The sequence below is a fragment of the Triticum aestivum genome, chromosome 6B (genome assembly GCF_018294505.1).
Source record: "Triticum aestivum cultivar Chinese Spring chromosome 6B, IWGSC CS RefSeq v2.1, whole genome shotgun sequence".
Taxonomy (NCBI): domain Eukaryota; kingdom Viridiplantae; phylum Streptophyta; class Magnoliopsida; order Poales; family Poaceae; genus Triticum; species Triticum aestivum.
In genome coordinates, this window is record NC_057810.1 from 54,970,282 (window position 1) to 54,992,959 (window position 22,678).

Here is a 22,678-nt window from a genome sequence, read left to right on the forward strand (position 1 = left end):
GGCGGTTATAAGCAAGAGGGCCGATGCTCCATGGCCCGAGGGCTCTTTTCAGGAGGAGCTCGGCTTGTGGCAACAGGAGTGGTTCTATATCACCGCTCCCAGGGGCAGCAGGCAGAGGCCGCCGCCCGCCTTTCGCCCGGGCCCTCCACAACGGCTGACGTCATGGGTCAACAAAGGGCTTGACTGGGGGCCGTCCAAAGACGTACCCCTGTTGCAGGGCCGGATTCGAGACCTCCAAGAAAGGGAGATCAATCTGGTCGTAGTGGCACAGGTTATGCTGATTCGGCGCCTTCTGCCCTGCAAACGTCGCCCCCTCCGCCTGTGGGAATTTAATCCGGAGGGACCACGAGCTCTCCAACACTTCATGGGTTTGACACCCGTGGAGATGTACAAACTGTTCTTCGGATCACAAGAGATGCGTCCGGACTTGACCGAGGACGCTGGCCTAAGCTGCAATCGCCCGGATACTCAAGTAAGTAGCCCTGTGTCCGGACACATTGTCCATTTATTTATCATGGGTTTGCCTTTTAACCAGCTATCCCTTGGACAGGAGTGGATAGCGCAAGCAAAACTGATACGGTGTCCGGCCCCCCTCCCTGAGACCACGCCGGATCCCGTGTTAATCAAAATGTTGGAGGTTGCACCTTCGGAGGAGGGCGAAGGGGGGCACAGGGAAACTACCACCTCTGCCAAGGAGGCTTTCAGTAAGGGGGGAATCGAGAATCCCTCCCTCCAGGGGGAGAAGAGGACCGCTTCCGAAGACCCGGAGGCCAAGGCCTCAAAGCGGGGAAAGAAATCTGCACCGGAAGGTCCTGTGCCGGGAAGAGCCCCGGCCGCACAGTCTCCCCAAAGGAATCAGCCCTCCAGCGAGCCGTAAGTAAAAAAGGGGGAATTTTGTAATAGGGGACATCCCTACTTTATTTCTAAGGGTAACCGAAGTTTTCACCTTGTAGTTCGGATCTCAGCCCTTCTCAGCAGAGCTCATCTTCGGGGGACCTTCGTCCGGAGATGATGGAGAGCGAAACGCCTCCATCTGCCGCCCCGTCGGGCGGGGCGGACGACCCTGAGGTGTCGTCACGGAGGGTCTCCCCGAGTCCGGCGGGGCCGGGGAGTTCGGCACCCACTGGAGTACGGCCGGTGGAGCTGCAGGATTTGCTCGAGAGGGCGTCTATCTCAGAAGATCACCGCACATTAATGAGTATGGTGATTGAAAGGATCTCATCCGCCGAGAGCGGGTTGCATGAGGCCGTCGGAAGTTTGCTGACGGGGTTTGAGGTACGCAAAAAATGACATACCTTTTGACAGTTTTGCACATGGAGTGCGCCCTGTATAGATAGTAGCCCCTGAGACTTGGTATGCTGTCGAAAGCGACAGCGTGCCGAGGATCATAATCTCAGTTATAGAATGTCGCCTTTCCTATGCAGGTGGCGGAACGTTCGGTGGCCAGCCGGACTGATGGAGTTGCCGAGCTGAAGCGGCAACTCGATGTTGCGGATGCGGACATCGCGCTGGTCAATAAACGACTTGACGAGTCACAAGGTAGGTGGTTGCTCCGCGGTCACCTAGTAAGGGAGCTGATGCCCGTTCCTTACAATTTGTATGCTTGATGCAGATGGTGCCGCTGCTGTGGAAGACCTTCGAGCAGAGCTTGCTCGAGCCAAGGAGCAAGCCAGGAAAAGTGATGCGGCTGCCTCGAAGGCAGCGGAAGAGCTAAAAGCCGAAAAGGCTGCTCACTGCCGAAGCAGGGAGGAGATGGCCGGAATGGCCGTGAAATTAAAAGATGCTACCGACCGCTATGAGGTTCTTGAAAGAGAACGCCGAGCGGAGCAAGAGGACCTGAAGAAGGCCGCCGCCGAAGCCAAGGATGCCCGTTGTGCGATGCGGGCTATGAAGGAGGAACTGCGTCAGGCCGGAGACATTGCGGCTGGAAAGCCCTTTCTGCTGCGTAGGAAGTTCACGGATCCGAAGTATGCTCAGTTGGGCCAATTGTGTGGTGCGGAGGATCCTTATCTGGATTTGGCGGCGAGTGCGGCGGACGCAGTCGTGCACTTCCGAAGCCAGAAGGATCACGAAATGGAAGAGCTTTTCTGGTCTCAATTCCATAGTCCGGAGCGTCCACTTCCGTTGACTGATCGGTTGGCTGAGTGGGCTGAGCTGAATAGATTGTCCGGACTTGCCATGACGGATGTGGTGGCTCATCTGTGGCCAGAAAGGCCCAAGCCGGAGAGTTATTTTGGCTTGTTGCAGCAATTCCTTGGGGCGGTGCCGCATATCGAGGCGATGAAGCGGTCGGCATGCATAGAGGGTGCACGGATGGCTCTCGCCCGTGTTAAGACATACTGGGCGGAGATGGATGCCACCGATGTTGCATCCCGGGGTTCGGACAAAAGCCGATTACCCGCCGAGCACTATTTTGAGGAAGTCCTGCAGGGCGCTCGTTTAATAGAGTCGCAGTGCTCGAAAGATGTTATGTTCAAATGACATGTATGATTTGTGAGATCATGTTTATAATGTAACGGCTTTTTATACTTGTGCGTTCAAGTATTGAACTATCTCCTGTGCGGCCGTATATGTATGTATAACCTGAAAGATGGCAGTCTTTGGCTTCAGCCCCCACGCACATGGTGCGGGGGTGTTTGCAAAAAAAAGCGCTTTTTCACACTTAATCCAACGTCTTGGTCCTTTGAAGGAGGTGATAGCATAGCAAACTAGGCAACCGGACTATAATGCTTTATCACTTTCACTTAGCCATAGGAGCTCGATGGTGGGGCTACTATATAGCCCCTAGAGGCACCGCGCTCTCCGAACTCGGGGCGCGTATGTGCCTGACCGGGAAGCGGTCCTTCGTCAAAGCGGAGGAATTCTAAACATTCCAGTAGTCGATCGAGTGGTTGACCAGTCTCTCGCTATATCATGACAGTCAGTTTTCGGCTTTCTCTACTGAGGTGCTCGCCCGGCCGAACCGGGGCACAATCGCAGTAGTTCTCCTGGTGCCGCGTTAGCCGATGGAGCGGAACGTAAGGCAGCAAAACACAGGAGCCGGGCAAACCCAACATTTGACCAAAGACATGATTCGGAGCTGATGCATATAAGGCCTAACTCGAGACGCCGAACACTCCCTGAGGTATTCGGTCTTTATGATACCGGGCAGAACAATGCCCTAAGCCCCTAGTGTCCAGGTACGGGCGAGAACTTCTGACGCGGCCGATGCCAAAACGCCAGCCTCCTCCTCGGTTATGGTAGGAAACCGGGGGATGTGTATCAACAAGAGACAGTAAGAAAGGTTTACGCAGGGTCTTAATCTGAAAAGAATCCTTGCAACGGGTCCCTGCTGCACGTCTGCGCCTGTGTCTCCGTTGTGCTGTATCCTGGACGGGTGTAGCACGTGCTTCATCTGTAAAAGAGAAGAACTTAGTTTGGAAAAAATATCGTGCAAAAGATGTATTTAAAATAAAGTATGATTTGGAAGATGAATAAAGTTGAGCTTTATTGGCTCTCATTGTTTATACGTGCAGCCCCTTGTAAAGAGGTATGCGGCTGGGAAGCCCCTTGTTTATTTATGCCGGACTCGCCTAACCGTGTCCGAGGTCTGAATGACCTGTTTTTAGGGGCCTTGACCAGCAAGGTCGGATTAGTGTGTGGCTGTCAAGGCAGTCTCACATTTTCCGTGGTCGAGGAACACTCGGAGTTACCCTTTAATGAGATTATGCCGCGTGGACCGGGCATTTTAAGCGTAAGAGACGCGTAATGCGGTATTGCGTTAAAGCGGGCGAAAGCTTCGCGTCCCAGTAGTGCTTGATGGCTACTTTTGAATGGGGCGATATGGAAAATGAGCTTTTCACGACGGAGGTTATCGGATGAACCGAACACGACCTCTAGTAGTACAGAGCCTGTACAATTGGCATAAAGGCTAGGCGTCACTCCTTTGAAGGAAGTGCTGCTACGGTGAATTTTGGTAGGGTCTATCCCCATTCTGCGGATGGTGTCCTGGTATAGCAAGTTTATATCGCTGCCGCCATCCATTAGGACTTGTGTGAATTGTAATCCATTGATTATGGGATCCAATACCAAAGCAGTCCCTCCTGTGTTTCGAACACTTCTGGAGTAATCCTGATGGTCGAAAGTAATTGGTTTAAACATCCAATTTCGGGATTCTGCTGTGGTGGACCGTGCTGCGCGTGTTTTAGCAGGTGCCGCACTATTTTTCCTTGTTATCACATGAAGTGAGTTCACTGTTTTGACTTCTAGTGGGAAAGTCTTCTGTTTTCCGGTGTGCTGCTTGTGGGGTTCGTCGTCTTCGCTTGGTGTGTCGAGCCCCTTGTGTTCGGCGTTAAGTCGGCCGGACTGCTTGAAGACCCAACAATCTCTGTGGGTATGGTTTGCAGGCTTCCCGGGGGTACTATGGATTTGACATATCCTATCCAAGATTTTATTTAGGTTGGATAGCTCATCACTGTTGTCCTTAAGAGGCAGTGTTTTATTATTCGGCCGAGAGCTTTTGAACCCGGCGTTGACCGCCGTGCTATTTGGGCCATTTTCCTTATTCCGGCGCTGATCTTTTCTGCGTCGTGATTTTCCATTTCCATCCCTGACCTCGGATGTACTCGGGTCGCTGGTGCTGCATCTTGCCAGCCAGCTATCTTCCCCCGCGCAAAAGCGGGTCATGAGGCTTGTTAGCGCGGCCATTGTTCTTGGTTTTTCCTGGCCGAGGTGTCTGGCGAGCCATTCGTCTCGGACGTTATGCTTAAAGGCTGCTAAGGCTTCGGCGTCCGGACAGTCGACTATTTGGTTCTTTTTGGTGAGGAACCTGTTCCAGAATTTGCGTGCTGACTCTCCGGGCTGTTGAGTTATGTGACTTAAATCGTCTGCATCCGGAGGGCGGACATAAGTCCCCTGAAAATTTGCTCGAAACGCATCCTCGAGCTCTTCCCAACTTCCAATGGTATTTTCTGGGAGGCTTTTGAGCCAATGCCGAGCTGGCCCTTTGAGCTTGAGGGGTAGGTATTTTATGGCATGGAGATCGTCTCCTCTGGCCATATGTATGTGTAGGATATAATCCTCAATCCAGACTCCGGGGTCTGTTGTTCCGTCATATGCCTCTATGTTTACGGGTTTGAATCCCGCTGGAAATTCATGATCCAGTACCTCATCGGTGAAACATAGTGGGTGTGCGGCGCCCCTGTATTTAGGTGTGTCGTTGTCTTCAAACACTCGGCGGGTTGTGTTGCTCCCTGGAGTCTTCTTTTTTGGCCCATAGATGGACCTGACCGGGCCATTCTTTTTGCGAGGATCCTTATATAGATCGTGTGCCGGCTTGTATGCGGCGCCGCTTGCCGCTCTTAGCCTGTCATCTGGTCGTCTATCCGGCCAGGCGGCCTCTTTCTTTTTTGACTGTGGGGGCTCTACGGCCTCCTCGTCAAATTCGGGCAACAGCTTGCGCTTCGGGTAGCTCTTTGCCTGGTGACTATCGCCGTATTTATCTACGGTATTGAGTACTTTGCTCCATCTCATTCTGAGTGTGTCCTCCGCTGTTTTGAGCTTCCGCTTTTGCTTCTTCAAACTTCTTGCGGTGGCGACGAGCCTTTTATGAAGGTTCTTATGCTCCGGTGATGTGTCCGGCGTGAGATCGTCTGGACTGTTGTTTTCGCCGGGGATGGGTTGCTTGTCCAATTCATCCTGTTTGGATGGTTGCTTGGTGGCATGTTCGTCGTCCACTGCTTCGCCCTGCTCTAAGGCTGGGTCAGTATGGGAGCAGTTGTTATCGAGGCGGGACTTCGGGCGACGCTTGCGTCGCCATTTTGATTGTTTGTCGGGGGAGTTGTCCTTCGTCACGTCCCGTTGTTCCTCGTTATCGCTTCCTTTTGGTGTATCCACCATGTATACGTCGTGAGTTGGGGTGGCTTTCCAGTGCCCAGTAGGCGCTGGTTCTTGGTCGTCTCCGGCATCGTCGTCCATACCGTCGATGTCTTTGGAGTCGAAGTCAAGCATGTCGGTTAGATCGTCGACAGTGGCTACTAAGTGGGTGGTGGGTGGGCTTTGAATTTCTTCGTCGTCCGCGTCCCAACCGTCCTGACCGCCGCCCGGCCAGGTCTCTCCTGATAACGAGAGATACTTTAGCGAACTCCGGATGTCGCCGAAAGGTGAGTGTTGAAAGATGTCCGCAGTGCTAAACTCCATGACCGGCGCCCAATCGGATTCGATTGGAGGGGGCGCGGGAGGTTCAGAGTCCGGCGAGGAGTCCAGCACCTCGGAGTCACAAGCTTCACAAGGGGTAAGGTCAGTATTCGGCTCCATCACTGTAGAGGTTGTAGCCCCCGAGGCGGCGTCTAGCCACCCGTCCTCGATCTGCGCAGCCGGCTCCGACTTGAGGGTCGGAGCGGACTCGTGTGCGGCCTCCAGGGCACTGTCCGGCTGCAGAGCTAAATCATGCCCATCGTGACAGTGCGGCGCAATCGGCTGTGGCTCGAAGCCATCGAAGATCAAGTCTCCACGGATGTCAGCCGTGAAGTACAAACTTCCAAATCTGACCTGACGGCCAGGGGCGTAGCTTTCGATCTGCTCCGGATGGCCAAGCGAATTGGCCCGCAGTGCCAAGCCGCCGAATATGAAGACCTGTCCGGGGAGAAAAGTCTCACCCTGGACTGCATCGTTGTTGATGATCGAAGAAGCCATCGAGCCTATCGGTGACGACACATAGGAACTCTCAATGAAAGCACCAATGTCGGTGTCAAAACCGGCGGATCTCGCGTAGGGGGTCCCGAACTGTGCGTCTAGGCGGATGGTAACAGGAGACAAGGGACACGATGTTTTACCCAGGTTCGGGCCCTCTTGATGGAGGTAAAACCCTACGTCTTGCTTGATTGATATTGATGATGTGGGTATTACAAGAGTAGATCTACCACGAGATCAAGGAGGCTAAACCCTAGAAGCTAGCCTATGGTATGATTGTTGTTCGTCCTACGGACTAAAGCCATCTGGTTTATATAGACACCGGAGAGGGCTAGGGTTACGCAGAGTCGGTTACAATGGTAGGAGATCTACATATCCGTATCACCAAGCTTGCCTTCCACGCCAAGGAAAGTCACATCCGGACACGGGATGAAGTCTTCAATCTTGTATCTTCATAGTCTTGGAGTCCGGCCGATGATGATAGTTCGGCTATCCGGACACCCCCTAGTCCAGGACTCCCTCAATGATCCATGGATATATACGCATTGATGTATGAATTTTTTTGTTCATAGATTTTTTTTTGTTAATTTATGTATATGTTCATACATATATATATATATGTGCATATTTAGAAAAAAAATTGTGTTGCAAAAGTTACATTTAAGGTTAGTTGATTTAGTGCATTTTAGGTTATTAGTAAATCTTAGTAGTTGAACTAGTTGATTTAATAAAACTCCTCAACATTATGGTCAATACATGTCACTAGTGTTGAACTACGGTAACTACCATGGAGATACCCTGGTAAGATTTTTTACTATTACGATATCCGTGCATCTTTTGCATACTTCTAAAACTAGTACATCATTGCTAACTACGAAGTTATTACTATATTTTTCAACAGATAATCCTGAATGATTGTGTGCCTCATCTGATATATCAGCATGGTCGCCTTGATGTTTTGAACATACAGCCAGGTCATCCTACGAATCTCAACTATCCATACCAGTCGTGGAATTGTCACGTCAGATGTCCTAGTGTGAGGACTTAGTCGTGGATCCATCGCAACGAGATTAGCTTAGAGGGGTTAAACCGGACAAAGGACCCGGGGAGTTTATACTAGTTCGGCCCCTTGCAGTGAAGGAAAAGCCTACGATCCAGTTGTGGTGGAATTGATGGGGTTTCGATAACCAGGGAGCAAATCCGCTTTGCCTAGCTCTCGAGTTGTTGTTTCTTGTCCCTAAACCGCCGCCGGGTCGTCCCTTTATATACATAGGTTGATGCCCGTCGGTCCACAGAATCCCGAGGCCGGTTCATAGACGTGTCCGTCTCGGTATCTACTCTTTCCTTCCTTACATTACAAGTTACACGCCTATGGCGGTTTATGTCTATGGGCCTTAACCCGCCTCTGGGCCTTGGGCTCTCTTGTTATGTTTCCTTCATGAGTCACCGTCTTCTATAACTTCATGGGCTTCAATATTAGTAACCTCTCTGAGCATAAACCGGCCCCTCCTGGGCGGTTTATACCCACCAGTTATATCCCCAACATTAGGCCCCAGATTGATTTGAACCTATTCATGTCAATCTTCAACACTTAGTAAAATTCCTTCTTCAACACCTTCGCGTAAGCCTTGTAATCCGCCATGACGTCATCTTCTAATATTACAGTAAATCGCCATGACGTCACCTGTTTATTAAAAAACCATACATACCTCCCCTTTATTAATGAGCCTCCGAAAATCGAGGCGACAACTTTGTCACATATCCATTTTTTGGGCTCCTCGATTCTCGTGCCGGTCGCTTATCCCTTCGCCTTATAAATAAAGCCGAGGGTCATTTTTAATTTTCACCCTCGTGCCTCTTTACTTCTTCTTCCTCCTCGCGACGACCTAGCATTCAAGCTCAGCCACTGCCGCCAAGTCTTCATCCTCGACCTCAACTCCGGCCTCCGCATCACCCTGAGCTTACCAGAGAATTATGGTGCCTCTCTGCTGTTCCCGTGACACCGGTAAGTACTCTTTCCTTCCACCCTAGATCTGTCATTAGGGTTTTTGTATTCATTGGTGTTCATCGGTGTTCGCCATTCTTCCTTGCTTCCCCTGTCTTGTAGTTTGTTGATGCAAGGCCTAATGATTATCGTGCGCGGTACTGATCTTAGCACTCATTTTTTATATTTGAAGGCCTCCCCTTTTGCAAGAGTTCCCATTTGAATCCATGAATGCTCCACTGTCACAACTTAGGGTTTCATAATTTTCTCCCTTTTTTGAACTGCGTTTGATCCAAAATGATAGCATCAATCTGTAAAAACTGTTTCTGCAACACTTAGTCACTTTTCACTCATAGATCTAAAACTTGGAAGTTGTGCGGGCGGTTTAACTTCATAGAAAATTATAACCTGACAGGTACCCTTAGCCCTCTCTTAAACCGCCGATTCATCATTTCTATAACCTTGCCAATGTCAGAATCCGGTTTAATATGTATATATACCTCAACGTCTTCTCCCTTTGACCTTGCGATGCATTATACTGGTCAGTCATGAATCTTAAACTGGCATTGATCTTTTTCCAGCTTTTCACTGAAATGGCCAAACAATTTTATGCTTGCAACTGGGTTCCTTCCCGGGTTACGGAAGAACAACTGAACGGGTGTGTTGCAACCAATGCTTTAGCGAGTAAAGAAATCATCCACTGGAGAGTCCCCGGTCCAGAAAATCTTCCTGAACCCCAGGATGGAGAGGTGATTGTGTTTGTTGATCATCTGAGTCGAGGGTTTAGCTCTCCTGGATCAAAATTCTTCCGTGACGTCCTTGCTAGCTTCCAAATCCGCCCTCAAGATATTGGACCGAACTTTGTGTCCAATATTTGCATTTCCAAGTGTTTTGCGAGGTTTATCTACAAGAAGAACCTACTGTTGAATTATTCAGAGACTTCTTTTACTTAAACCACCGTACTGAATTTACGGATGGGCCCAATACTGAACTTGGCGGAGTTTCTATTTAGAAAAGGAAGGATGTCAGTTTCCCTCACGCCAAGCATCATAGCCACCCCAAAGACTGGAATCAAGCTTGGTTTTGTTGCCAAAACACAGCACCAGCTGACGAAAATCCTCTATCGGGTTATCGTGCTCACCGGCTTACCAACACACATCCGTTTCGCCAACGACTCACTGTAAAGGAACAAACTAAGTATGCACCTCAACTGGCAAAGCTCAGAGCCTTTCTGGAAAATGGTTTAACTGGCATCGACTTTGTCCGTTGTTGGGTCTCTTGGAGCATCTTGCCCTTAAGCCGTCGCCCCGGTTTAATGTGCGAGTACACAGGGGATGTCAAAGACCCTCAGCGGCACATTGATATTCAGCTAACTGATGATGAGATTACTGAATCTATCAAAAAGATGTTGGATGAACCGGTATCTGAGTGCAGCAAGATAGGGCTTAGTCCCTTCTATGTCTCCAATAAACCGCCGGCTGTAAGAATTGCATCATTCTTGTCTTAATTCGACCTCCTGTAAATATTTCCTTATAACTTGTTGTCCACCTTTTCAGGGTGATGATCCGTTCTGGAAGAGGAAACCGCGGGATAAACCGGTGAAGCCGCAGGATAAACCGGTGAGAATGCCTCGCATTGAGACCAAAGTTACAAAGAAACCTGCAAAGAAGAAAACTTTCGAATCCCCTGGCCTGAACAATGATGAAGACCTTGATGATCCGGAGTCAGAGGTAGAACTTGATTCTCTTCGTTCTTTTTTCATACACCTTATTGACAATGATCATTATCAGGATGATGCGGAGGCTAGCTGAGGGAGTCCTGGACTAGGGGGTGTCCGGATAGCCGAACTATCATCATTGGCCGGACTCCAAGACTATGAAGATACAAGATTGAAGACTTCGTCCCGTGTCCGGATGTGACTTTACTTGGCGTGGAAGGCAAGCTTGGCGATACGGATATGTAGATCTCCTACCATTGTAACCGACTCTGTGTAACCCTAGCCCTCTCCGGTGTCTATATAAACCGGATGGCTTTAGTCCGTAGGACGAACAACAATCATACCATAGGCTAGCTTCTAGGGTTTAGCCTCCTTGATCTCGTGGTAGATCTACTCTTGTAACACACATCATCAATATTAATCAAGCAGGATGTAGGGTTTTACCTCCAACAAGAGGGCCCAAACCTGGGTAAAACATCATGTCCCTTGTCTCCTGTTACCATCCGCCTAGACGCACAGTTCGGGACCCCCTACCCGAGATCCACCGGTTTTGACACCGACATTGGTGCTTTCATTGAGAGTTCCTCTGTGTCGTCACCGATAGGCTCGATGGCTTCTTCGATCATCATCAACGATGCAGTCCAGGGTGAGACCTTCCTCCCCGTACAGATCTTCGTATTCGGCGGCTTTGCACTGCGGGGCAATTCGCTTGGCCATCTGGAGCAGATCGAAAGCTACGCCCCTGGCCGTCAGGTCAGATTTGGAAGTTTGAACTTCACGGCTGACATCCGCGGGGACTTGATCTTCGATAGACTCGAGCCACAGCCAAGCGCGTCGCACTGTCACAACGGGCATGATTTAGCTCTGCAGTCGGACAGTACCCTAGAGGCCGCACTCGAGTCCGCTCCAATCTTCAATTCGGAGCCGACTGCGCAGATCGAGGACGGGTGGCTAGACACCGCCTCGGGGGCTGCAACCTCTACGGCGATAGAGCCGAACATTGATCTTGTCCCTCATGAAGCCCGTGACTCCGAGGAGCCAGACTCCTCACCGGACTCCGAGCCTCCCGCGCCCCCTCCGATCGAATCCGATTGGGCGCCCATCATGGAGTTCACCGCGGCGGACATCTTTCAACACTCACCTTTTGGCGACATCTTGAGTTCGCTAAAGTATATCTCGTTATTAGGAGAGCCCTGGCTGGACTGCGGTCAGGACGGTTGGGATGCGGACGACGAAGAAATTCAAAGCCCACCCACCACGCACTTAGTAGCCACTATCGATGATCTAACCGATATGCTAGACTACGACTCCGAAGACATCGACGGTATGGATGATGATGCCGGAGACGACCTAGAACCAGCGCCTACCGGGCACTGGAAAGCCACCTCATCATATGACATATACATGGTGGATATCCCAAAGGATGGGAATGGCGAAGGAACAGCAGAGGATGACCCCTCCAAGAAACAGCCCAAGCGTCAGCGTCAGCGGCGCCGTTCTAAATCCCGCCACAGCAAGAATGAAGATTCCGGCACCGGAGATAATAACACCCTAGACAGTGTCGAAGACAACCTACTCCAGCAAGATTCAGCACAGGAGGACAGAGACGCCAGCCCTCATGAGAGAGCGGCAGAAGAAGAGGTAGAGGATTATATGCCTCCCTCCGGAGACGAGGCAAGCCTCGACGACGACGAATTCGTCGTGCCTGAGGATCCCGTCGAACAAGAGCGTTTTAAACGCAGGCTTATGGCCACGGCAAACAGCCTCAAGAAAAAGCAGCAACAGCTTAGAGCTGATCAAGATCTGCTAGCCGACAGATGGACTGAAGTCCTCGCGGCCGAAGAGCATGAGCTCGAACGCCCCTCCAAAAGCTACCCTAAACGCAAGCTGCTCCCCCGATTAGAGGAGGAGGCGTATGAACCTGCATCACCAGCAGACAATACGGCTGACCGACCACCCCGTGGTCGCGACAGAGAGGCCTCTAGGCCCTTCACTAGAACCGTACCCCGGCATCGCTCGAAATGCACAAGGCCACAGGGGAACGCTCCGGACTTGCGAGATATATTGGAGGATAAGGCAAGACAATCAAGATCGATCTATGGATCGCGTGGGCGCCCCATGATACGTGACGACAATCGTCGCGCCGGACACAGTAAGTCCGGCCGGGCCGAACAAAATAGACAAAGCTCTTTTGAGCTCCGTCGTGATATCGCCCAGTACAGAGGCGCCGCACACCCACTATGCTTCACAGATGAAGTAATGGATCATCAAATCCCCGAAGGGTTTAAACCCGTGAATATTGAATCTTACGATGGCACAACAGACCCCGCGGTTTGGATCGAAGACTATCTCCTCCACATCCACATGGCCCGCGGTGACGATCTTCACGCCATCAAATATCTCCCACTCAAACTTAAAGGACCAGCCCGACATTGGCTTAACAGCTTGCCAGCAGAGTCAATCGGGAGTTGGGAAGACCTGGAAGCCGCATTCCTCGATAACTTCCAAGGCACGTATGTGCGACCACCAGACACTGATGACCTAAGCCACATAATTCAGCAGCCAGACGAATCGGCCAGACAATTCTGGACACGGTTCTTAACCAAGAAAAACCAAATTGTCGACTGCCCGGATGCGGAGGCCCTCGCGGCCTTCAAGCATAACATCCGCGACGAGTGGCTTGCCCAGCACCTGGGATAGGAAAAGCCGAAATCCATGGCAGCCCTCACATCACTCATGACCCGCTTCTGCGCGGGTGAGGACAGCTGGCTAGCACACAGCAAAAACCTCAGCAAAAATTCTGGCAGTCCGGATATCAAGGACCGTAATGGCAGGTCGCGTCGCAACAAAAATAAACGCCGCATTAACGGCAATAATAGTCAAGATACGACAGTCAATGCCAGATTCAGAGGCTCTAAACCCGGTCAGCGGAAAAAGCCATTCAAAAGAACTACTCCGGGTCCGTCCAATTTGGACCGAATACTCGACCGCTCATGCCAGATACACGGCACTGCCGAAAAGCCAGCCAACCACACCAACAGGGACTGTTGGGTATTCAAGCAGGCAGGCAAGTTAATTGCCGAAAACAACGACAAGGGGCTACAAGCGATGACGAGGAAGAGACCCGACCGCCGAACAATAGAGGACAAAAGGGTTTCCCCCCACAAGTGCGGACGGTGAACATGATATATGCAACACACATACCCAAAAGGGAGCGGAAGCGTGCACTCAGGGATGGATACGCGATGGAGCCAGTTGCCCCGAAGTTCAATCCATGGTCCTCCTGCCCAATCACTTTTGACAGAAGGGACCACCCCACCAGCATCCGCCATGGCGGATTCGCCGCATTGGTTTTAGACCCAATCGTCGATGGATTTCACCTCACCAGAGTCCTGATGGACGGCGGCAGCAGCCTGAACCTGCTTTATCGGGATACAGTGCGCAAAATGGGCATAGACCCCTCAAGGATTAAACCAACCAAGACAACCTTTAAAGGCATCATACCATGTGTAGAAGCCAATTGTACAGGCTCAGTTACATTGGAAGTGGTCTTCGGATCCCCGGATAACTTCCGAAGCGAGGAGTTAATCTTCGACATAGTTCCGTTCCGCAGCGGCTATCATGCCCTGCTCGGACGTACCGCGTTTGCAAAGTTCAACGCGGTGCCGCACTACGCATACCTCAAGCTCAAGATGCCAGGCCCTCGAGGAGTCATCATGGTCAACGGAAATGCTGAACGCTCTCTCCGAACGGAGGAACATACAGCGGCTCTCGCGGCAGAAGTACAAGTGCAGCCTCTTAAGGCAATTCTCGAGTTCGGCCGTTAAGCGACCGGACATGGCTAAACGCGCCCGAAGTAACCTACAACAAGACCGCCTGGCACGTTCCGAGCACGCGTAGCAGTGCAGCCCCAACCCCAACCCCTGCAAAACGTCAAGACAGGTCCTTCGCGTACACCATTACGCTTTGGAGATACCATGGGCATGGGGAGAGGGGCACGACCACGATAGGCCCAAACTGCGGCTCAACCACACTAGGGGCTCTCAAGTGTGTCGTTCTTTTTTTCTTTTTTTCTTTTTATTTTTACCCACAGGACTCCGTTCGTCAGAGGCCCTGTCCAGCAGCAGACCTGCCGAACTCACGATGCAACAGCCAGGGAAGGAGAAAGGCTACAACAAATATCCAGGTGGTCTCCATTACGAGCATTCAATCTGTTTTATACACCATTCCGCAGCCTACCCCCTGGAGGGGGACATGTTTAATAGTCCCATCCCTTGCTTATCGCACCATTTGTATCGTTCTGCATTCACAGCAGTCTTTTCTTGAATAAGTAATGCAACACCTTTTTGCTTCCAATTGCATTTCTTTCTTATACATATGTTCATTTATGACATGTTGCATCCGTACATTTTGGTACGGCTAAATACACCAGGGGCTTATGTTGCCCGCATCATGGTGTGATAAGTCCGAACACTTTCACAAGTGCGGCACCCGAACTTATAGCATTATATGCATCGGCTCCGAATCATGTCTTGGGTCAATAGTTGGGTTTGCCCGGCTCCCATGTTTTGGTACCTTACGTTCCGTTGTATCGGCTAAGGTAGCACTGGGAGAACCACTGCGATTGCGCCCCAGTTGAGCTGGGCGAGCACCTCAGTGGAGAAAGCTAAAACTGACCGTCATGATGAGGCGAGAGCTGGTCGCTGTTCGAGAGGTTTTTTGCGAGTCCCTAAAGACTTATGCCGCTTAGAGCGAGGAGCCAGCTTTGTCCGGCCCAGGTGTGGATAGCGCCCCAAATTCGGCCTTCCGAAGACTAGGGGCTTCGCCGAAATTTAAAATTATAGAATTATATGGCTAAGTGAGAGTGTTCAAGCATTATAAGTCCGGTTGCCTTGTTCGTTGTGTTGAGCGCCTCCCTAGATGGACCCAAAAATGGGAACAAGAGTGCTCAAGTTTATCCCGAACACCCCAGCACTCGTGGCATGGGAGCTGAAGCCGACGACTTGCCATCTCTCAGATTTGATAAACAGCCGCACAAAAGGTAATATTTTAAATTAACAAGCGTTGCTTAGCGCATATGAACTAAGTTTTCACCGCACAGGATAACAAAATGCGAGTCTACTCAAATATTACATCTTTGGAGCACTCACCCGCAATAATGCGGGCACCCTTCAGGACACTCTTATAATACATCTCGGGCGTGCGATGCTCCTTGCCCTGCGGTGGCGCGTCCGTCACAAGCTTCTGGGCATCCATCTTGCCCTAGTGCACCTTTGCATGGGCAAGGGCCCGGCGAGCACCTTCAATACAGGCGGAGTGCTTGATGACTTCAACCCACGGGCACGCATCCACCAGCCGCCGCACCAGGCCGAAGTAGCTCCCAGGCATGGCCTCCTTAGGCCACAGCCGAACTATGAGGCCCTTCATGGCCTGTTCGGCCACCTTATGGAGCTCGACTAGCTGCTTCAGCTGGTCGCTAAGGGGCACTGGATGTCCGGCCTCAGCATACTGAGACCAGAAGACCTTCTCCGTCGAGCTCCCTTCCTCGGCCCTGTAGAAAGCGGCAGCATCGAACACGCTGCGGGGCAGATCTGGGAACGCTCCTGGAGAGCTCCGAATTCGGGTAAGTGATATGTAATTCACACTCACATGCTTACTTTGCATGAAAAATGCCTTACCCGCCGCTATTTTCTTCAACACCTCGACTTCCTGGAGGGCCTTATAGGCTTCCGCCTTAGCGGCTTTGGCACTCTCAAGAGCCGTTGCAAGCTCGGACTCTCGAGTCTTCGAGTCACGCTCCAAACTCTCGTGTTTTTCCACGAGAGCTTGGAGCTCTTGTTGTACCTCCGCCACCCGCGCCTCCTGCTTCTCTCGCTCGGTGCGCTCCGCGGCCGCATTACGTTCGGCCGCGGACACCGCCTCCTTCAGGGTCGCCACCTCGTTAGTGGCCCCTACAATACCCACGTTATCCTTGTCATTCTTCTTGCAACCAAAATCCTTTTCTGTAAGGTACAATTTTAATAAGGTGTTACTCACCTTCCTTGTCCTCGAGCTGCTTCTTGGCATGGCCGAGCTCGTTCTCAGACCGCTCGAGGCTTTGCTTCAAAGTATTGACCTCTGCAGTCAGTGCGGCAGAGGTCAGCAGCGCAGCCTGCAATCCCATATTGACATATTTTTTATGACTCCTGCGTATATATTTTTAGATCCTCAGTCCGGCTTTTCTTTCCGAACACCGAACCAAGCATCAGGGGCTACTGTCTATGCGGTACTATTTTACATATATCAAAATTCTTACCTCAAAGCCTGTTAGAAGGCTGATGCAGGCTTCGGTCAGCCCGCTCTTGGCGAGCTGAACCTTCTGAATCACCGCACTCATAACAGTGCGGTGTTCCTCTTTGATGGAGGCGCCATTGAGCGCCTCCAGCAAGCTATCCGGCGCCTCCGGTTGGACGGAGGTTGCCGGTGTCACGGTCTTGCCCTTCTTACGAAGGGGCCGCCCGCCGGACTCCGGAGCCACTATGGGTTCCGGGGCTGAGTCCGGTGCAAAGTCTGGGAGGTTGTCCTGCGACACCTCTGGAGCCTCCTCCTCCTGGTGGGTTCCTTCCTGGGATCCCACCTCGGCATCGTCCGCGTCACGGGGGGTGGAGGCGGTCGGAAGAGAATCCATATCCGACGCACCTAAGGACCCGCTCGACGAAGCGGGAAGATCATCCTTGGGCGGACTGCAGGGTTGTATGCGACATTAGAAAGACACTATGTGGCGAAAAGAAAAAACCATGAAGTTATTCGGGAGTCCGGATACTTACGATCTCGCCAGGGGCTTGGCCCTTGGAGGCCAGTCCTCTTCGTCGTCGCTGGCGTTGGCGAAGCAGTCCGGGGAAAGAGTTTTTCCCTTCTTGGACCCTTCGGCCTCCTTCATTGGGGAGGCCTTCCTTTTCTTCCCTCCCCCCGCTGGGGGAGAGGCTTTCTTCTTCTCCTCCTCGCCTTTGTGGGAGGAGTCTGCCTCGGAGTCATCATCCGATAACACCTAAAAACGGGAACTCTTCCGAGCCCCATGGCCTTCTTCTTGGCCTTCTTCTCCGGCACCACATGGGGTGCCGGAGCCAGCAGCCCCGTTAAGCGGGCGTCCGCTGGGTCCTCTGGCAATGGGGCCAGACAGATAGTCTACTCGGCCTTCGCCAGCCAGTCCTGTCAAAGGAGAGGGAGTTTAGATCCCGCATAGAGTCAAACTATGGAAAACCAGCATCCCGTAAAGGACAAAATCACTTACCTCGTCAGCCGGACGCTGCGAGCTGAATCCGCGATCTTCGGTAGCGGATGCGGGAGCCTCGGCACCCTTGAACAGCACCTTCCAGACATCTTCGTACGTAGTGTCGAAGAGCCCGCTCAAAGTCTGGTGCTGCGCCCGATCAAACTCCCACATGTTGAAGCCCCGTCGTTGGCACGGGAGAATCCGGCGGATGAGCATGACCTGGACTATGTTGACAAGCTTGAGCTTCTTGTCCACTAGCTTTTGGATGCAGGCTTGGAGTCCGGTCAGCTCCTCCGAATCACCCCATGTCCGGCTGCTCTCTTTCCAGGAGGTGAGCCGTGTGGGGATGCCAGATCTGAATTCGGGGGCCGCTGCCCATTCAGGGTCACGCGGCTCGGTGATGTAGAACCACCCCGATTGCCACCCCTTAATGGTTTCCACGAAAGTGCCCTCAAGCCAAGTAACGTTGGACATCCTGCCCACCATGGCGCCTCCGCACTCCGCTTGGCTTCCCTTCACAACCTTCGGCTTGACACTGAAGGTCTTGAGCCACAAGCAGAAGTGGGGCTGGATGTAGAGGAAGGCCTCACACACGACGATAAACGCCGAGATGTTGAGGATGAAATTTGGGGCCAGATCATGGAAATCCAGGCCGTAGTAGAACATGAGCCCCCAGACAAAGGGATGGAGTGGGAAGCCCAGTCCGCGGAGGAAGTGGGGAAGAAATACTACCCTCTCATGGGGCCTGGGGGCAGGGATGAGCTCTCCCTCGTCGGGGAGCCGATGCGCGATGTTGCTGGACAAATATCCGGCACTACGCAGCTTCTGGATGTGCCCCTCCGTGACGGAGGAGGCCATCCACTTGCCTCCCGCTCCGGACATAGTTGGAGGAGGTTGAGGTGAGATGTGCAGACTTGGGCGCTAGAGCTCGAGTTCGCGGAGATGGATAAGCCAAGGAGGAAGAAGGTGCAGGTAAAAGGGTTGGATCTTTATCCCCTTATATGGGCGGACAAAAACATGTGTCCCCACCGGCCTGATAAAACTCACTTATCTCCCAAGCGCCGCAATCAATGGCGCGGTTGGGTTACCCACGTCCGTATTGATGGGAATCCTGGAATAAGGGGAACACGATCTCTGCTTTGACAAGACGTGCCAAGGAAACCGCTTCGCTAAACACGCTGAGGTGGTACAATAAAAACGATTCAAGTAAAGGCTTGGTAGTGGTGTGACGTCACGCCACCAAATACGTCAGCAGATTGAATTTGTGTAAATATTATTCTCTCTACGGTGGTGCGTGGAATTTATTTTGCAGAGCCGCACACTATCCTGGTGTTCACAATCTTCCATAAATTATTCGGATGAGGAACCCGCCTTGCAATGCCGAAGACAATATGCGCGCCGGACTCGTCGTCATTGAAGCCTGGTTCAGGGGCTACTAAGGGAGTCCTGGACTAGGGGGTGTCCGGATAGCCGAACTATCATCATCGGCCGGACTCCAAGACTATGAAGATACAAGATTGAAGACTTCGTCCCGTGTCCGGATGGGACTTTCCTTGGCGTGGAAGGCAAGCTTGGCGATACGGATATGTAGATCTCCTACCATTGTAACCGACTCTGTGTAACCCTAGCCCTCTCCGGTGTCTATATAAACCGGATGGCTTTAGTCCGTAGGACGAACAACAATCATACCATAGGCTAGCTTCTAGGGTTTAGCCTCCTTGATATCGTGGTAGATCTACTCTTGTAACACACATCATCAATATTAATCAAGCAGGACGTAGGGTTTTACCTCCATCAAGAGGGCCCGAACCTGGGTAAAACATCGTGTCCCTTGTCTCCTGTTACCATCTGCCTAGACGCATAGTTCGGGACCCCCTACCCGAGATCCGCCGGTTTTGACACCGACACTAGCCATGCTGGTGATGTAGAGGTAATTATTCTTTCTTCCGACTCAGATCCTCTGCCAACATCGAAAATCCGTCAAGCAGTCCGAAAAGTAAAATTTTCACACCCTCTAGCTTATTCGGATCCGCACTTTCTTTTGAGGACACAACAGCATGAAGCTCGCCGCACAACCCAGCATAGCGGCCAAGTGGTTACTTCATCCGGTTTACCAAACACTTCGGTTCGTAAACGCCGTCAAGAGGTCTCTTGTACTTCTGATACACCTTGTCCTAGGGCAGGTTATTTTCAATATCCTCTTAATCCATCTGACTTGAATTACCAGGGAACCTCCCATTCATCTTCTGGCGAATCAACATCGACGAAGCTTCCAACCCTTAAAACGGTTCCTGAGTAAGCAGATTTTACTAACCTGTCATATATTTATATCTTTAATCCTTGCACTATTCTGATGCATACTTATTATTTTCCAGGGCCAAAGCCAGAGCCAGAAAGAAGGACAAAGTGAACCAACCGGCTGAAGACCCCATTCGTGATGAACCGGAAAGAACTCCTGAACCGTCATACCCAGATGTTGACAATATTCCTGATGGCCCGTCATTGCCGGATCAAGCAACTGAAGCTGAACATATGGACATTGATCAAACGGCTCATGCTGATGACCCACCAAGCCCGGCTAAAGGTGTTGATGACGATGTTGTCATTATTGGCATGGGTTATACCTCCCCTAGCAATCATGTCGCTTTATGAAAAAATAGTGCCAAGGAAGAAAATTTTTGCTATGGACACGGGCAAGTGGAAAACAGATTTATCCAGCTATGCCCACCTCAACGCCCAAGGCATTCATTCTGGATTCTTAAACCGCCTATACACAAGCCGCGACTATGAAGCCGGTTTAGTGGGCCTGATGAAAGGGCGGTATGAGGTAAATATCACTCACTCTACATAAGATTTCTTTTCCTTCTGACCAGCTTAGACTATCAATTCCAATAGCCCCCAAGGGCCGGTTCATAATATTAATGTGAACCGGGACTTGCAGCATAACAGTAATTAAGTTTTCTTGCGTAGCCCCCAGGGACCTGTTTATACCTTTAGGATGAGTCGGTACCTTTCTGTCATGAAGCTTCCAATATTCTTGATAATCATCTCTGTAATCCGATTGAGGAGGATAAAACCATAACCTTTGATTTGAGCAAATATGCATTAGCCCCCAAGTGCCAAGTGTATAACTTGTTATGTGCTTGGGACTTTAAAATGACAGTTGATAAGAAACAATATGCATTAGCCCCCAAGTGCCAAGTGTATAACTTGTTATGTGCTTGGGACTTCAAACATGCACTACCAACTCATTAAATGTCTCTTCCAGGCTGATCTGAGCAAAAAGGAATCTCAAATCGCCAACGTTCAAGAAAATATCAAGTCCAGCAAGCAGAAACTTCCAAGGCAAAAGAAGAGCTGACCAGTGCTTTAACAGCCATGGAACAATTGAAGGAAAACTTTAAAAGTGAACGGGCAGGATGGGATGCTAAAAAAGCAACTCTGGTAAAATGGGCGGAGGATGTTAAGGCAGCCCTTAATCCGGTAGTAGAAGAACTGACTGGTTTGAAGCAGCAAATCAATGCTATGACCACTGCTGTCTTCGGTAAATATCCTCTTCATAAGCTTTAAATAAACAACCTCCATGATACTTTCGGTTTACTAATATTTTGACCATTGTAGGTAGCCGCGTTACTCATCTTGGCACGGATATGCGCAAAAAACTAAAGGTTGCTTATACGCTGATAGAGCAATTATATGTCGGCGCTCAACAGGTCATCTGCACAGCTTCACATAATAAACCGCCCCCAACTTTAATCAAGGAAAATTGGAAAAATTATCTATGATGCCTGCCCGTCTTGAGGAATTGAAGAAATCAGCTGCTAGGGTCGGTGCTCTTATTGCATTGACTCGGGCCAGGACATGGATATCTGACCTTGATCCGGAAGATATTGGAAACGGCTATCCAGGCCAAAAAGAAGACAGGTCAGATTTTGATAATGACGATCTCAGGGCCCTAACAAGGGAAATGCATCCACTCGAGAGAAAACTGGCTGAAGACACTGATTTGTCCTTTTACCAGTCGATTTATGATGCCAACAACAAACGGCTTAATGCACCTATGTATGATGTGCAAGATCTTATCCCGCCAATCCGTAAGCATACCTACGCCTCTGATGTTGAACCATCCACCCTTATAGGTGACAAAGCTATCTTCCGAGCCTTGACTGGGATTGACTGGGCAACCATTGACTTCCAGCCAATGGGTGGAGAGGAGGAGGATGAACCGATGCAGAATGATCCACAACCTTCAAGTCAGCCTGGTGAAGAATCATGATCCGGAAGCCGGTTTAGCTTCTGCACACTGCAATCCGTGTGATAAACAATTATCCTTTTGGGCATCAGAGCGCATTGTAATAGGCTAGTTTAAACACTTGGTCTGCTATGCCATCGTGCATATTCACTTTGCATAATACTGTTAACCCATCATGATTATGCTATGTCTGCTTATGATCCTTAGCAGCTTTATTCAATCCTGTTCCTACATCCAACAGTTTTAAAGTGTCCTGGCGGTTTACCGCCGGACGGGTCATAACGCCCAACATGAAACCATGCTTTATAACCAAGGCTGTACTTTTAAGAATAGTTCAATATGAAATACATCATACCTGTGAAATTGAATCACATCGTTGGTTTACCAACTTATTGTAGTAAGGGTGATAACCCAAATCTTGAGTATGATAACTCCCCTCATGTTTTGCCGGCTTATAAACGCCGGATTATAACTGAACGTGCATTGACAACTAATAGTTGAAAGCCAAGCCGGGTCAATTGACACCGGTCATCTTGTAATTTTGTACTTGGCAACTCAAAAACCAGACTGGGTCAGAAGACACCGGTTTAAGCATAAACCTCAGCAGAACAAATTGTTAAAATAAAGACTGACTATAAAACACACAAAAGGCGAGGCTTTTCATGGGATGCCAGGCCACTGAGTTAAACCATTTTACAAAGCCTTATAAGATGGACCTCACATTAACCAATCGTCATTTTAACTATGACAAGTCCAGGGTGTTTATAAGATTGACTTGTCAAACGTTTGATGGGTCATACCAGG